The 2,609-nt window shown below is 36.8% G+C and overlaps 1 pseudogene; it reads left to right on the top strand.

Moving 5' to 3' along the window:
* Positions 1-306: 306 nt before the first annotated feature.
* Positions 307-1,265, top strand: LOC149175695 (rust resistance kinase Lr10 pseudogene; annotated as a pseudogene).
* Positions 1,266-2,609: the final 1,344 nt, after the last annotated feature.

Below are 2,609 nucleotides of genomic sequence, written 5' to 3' on the forward strand. Positions count from 1 at the left end.
TAATTTCCACTATTCTCATGGGGTCAAGTTCATACCAATCTCTCCATTCTACTACAGGTTGCATCTTTGGTGGAGTTGGGCTGATAGCAATAGTATCACTGTTCTTAACGTCTTATGCCAAGAAGAGAAGCCATCCTCCTGATAGCTCTACTACAAAGGTTGAGAAATTCCTACAGGATTATGCTTATGAAGCGCCAATGCCAACCAGATATTCACTCCTTAAGAAGATCACGAACAATTTTGCGGAAAATTTGGGAGAAGGATTTCGGGGTTGTGTACAAGGGAAAGCTTTGGAACAGCGCTTTAATGGCTGCTAAGCTTCTTGATAGCCATAGGCATAGCCAAACCCAATTCATGAATGAAGTCACCACAATTGGACAGGTCCATCACATCAATTTGGTTCGACTGTTGGGATATTGCTTCGAAAGCCGTACAAGTGCACTCGTCTATGAATACATGGTCAATGGATCTCTAGAGAAGTTTATATTTGCCAGAAGAGAGAATGGACAAATTTTAAGGTGGGAGCAATTGCATTTAATTGCTTCGGGTGTGGCTTGTGGAATTGCATATTTACACCAAGATTGCGAAAAACGCATCATACACTTCGACATCAAACCTCAAAATATATTGCTGGATGCCGACTTCACCCCTAAAGTTGCTGATTTTGGTCTTGCAAAACTTTGTGGCAAGGGAGACGACCATATTTCGATCACGGTGCCCAGAGGGATGCCGGGATATGTTGCGCCAGAGGTGTGGTCGAGAGATATGGGCCCTGTTACTGGTAAATCAGATGTTTATAGTTTCAGAATGTTGTTGCTAGAGATTGTTGGGGGCAGAAAGAATATCGATGTCCAGGTAAACCGGTGCAGTCAGTTATACTTCCCTGACTGGGCCTTCACGCTGATTGATAGCGGCGAGTTGGGGATGAGATTGAGAGGTGGGGAAATAGAAGCTGCAGATGAGGAGAAGGCGAGGAAACTCGCAAAAGTTGGATTGTGGTGCATTCAGTACAACTCCAGAGATCGTCCTTGTATGACGAGGGTTGTCCAAATGTTACAAGGAAATGGAGAGGACGCTCTCCATCCTCCTTTACCTTTCAATTCCTCGGCTACGCCTGAAAATCCTCTTCTCTCTTCCACGGTAAGTTCTCTTTCAGTTGAATTTATATCCTAGCTTTCCATCTTGAACCGTCTTATGCAAAGTGTCTTCGCATTGCGAATCGAACGCAGGACTCCGTGCCATACTTTGTGAGAATGATTCGATGACAACTACGGAGGAATCTGAAGAACATGATTAAATCCAATGACAGGCCCCGAGCCATTATTTGTTTTCCAGAACATGCAGCGAGTATTCTCGCTTGGCTGAAAGCCTCTAGAGCGAGCTATTTCAATATTGCAATCTCATATAGATCAACTATGCTTGGAATAATTGTAGATTAGTGGATGAATTAAAACTCTTTAGTGGATTTACGCTGTACTTTAGTTGATTTACTTATATTTTAATTAAAATTAATTAAATTATCAGACTGTTATGAAAATCAATTCCATTACACCTAAAAGTAAACTTATTTCAAATATGCAGGTTTACGAATTTGAATTATAAATTTTAAAATACTATAAAAATTAAACATCTCACTTCAATTATATCATCAAATTTCCAAAAAAACAATTCACTTCACTTACATGCATGAAAACATATCCATGGAATTTTCAAAATATTTCAGATTAATAAGATAACATTATGTACACTGGATTGATATCGAATAATCCTTTTTGTAGTTTTTATTTTGTTGTCGGTAGTTGCTTCTTCGTCAAAAACTCGCACACGCATATTCAAAAGCTTGGCACGCCTATTCTTGGGATTTGAGTGTCATACATCCCACATAAACCGTTACTGCACAGATGTGTAGCAGAGGAATTTACCACATGACGGAGGGAATAAATTCGGCGAAGGTTGGGTTGAGCCAAATAATATTGCATGAGTTATTTAAGTTTTATATAATTAGCTTAATCATATTAATAAAAATATTTTTATAGCTTAATTTATAGAGATAATTTTTATAATTAGAATTTACTAAAATCACCAGAATTCAATAAAATCTGGTATCAAGATTTTTTGTTGTTTAAAATATATTTTTGAATATATAAATAGATTCATCAACAAGCCCCAAGAATTAGTTCAATGGGTCAAATCAGTGCCTCCCCAATCGGGAGGTCACCTAGTGACCATGGGTATCGGTGAACCACACGTAAAAAAAAAAATGATTCAACATTAAAGGGGAATTTTAATTATGCAGATTAAACAATTTAAATTCAAGTTTTTAAAAAAGCTTTGTTGAATTTTCATTAAAATTAACTAGAAAAAATGTAAAAAACCTATAAACCTATATCATATTAAAAATTAATATGAATATTATGAAATATTTTTTTTTCTTCGTAAATACTAATTCTATTAAAAAGGAAAAAGATATGTACAGTGAGGTCAAGACCTCAGAGGAGGCCAAGGCCATTCCTCAACCAGATATTCAGAGATATTACATTTCAAGCATTCTGCAAATTCACAGTACAGCCTTCAAAATCTTGTATTTGGGCCATGACACACTGAAAAAT

The sequence above is a fragment of the Pinus tabuliformis genome, chromosome 4_1 (genome assembly GCF_031772625.1).
Source record: "Pinus tabuliformis cultivar Carrire ecotype Pingquan chromosome 4_1, CPIR1, whole genome shotgun sequence".
Lineage (NCBI taxonomy): Eukaryota > Viridiplantae > Streptophyta > Pinopsida > Pinales > Pinaceae > Pinus > Pinus tabuliformis.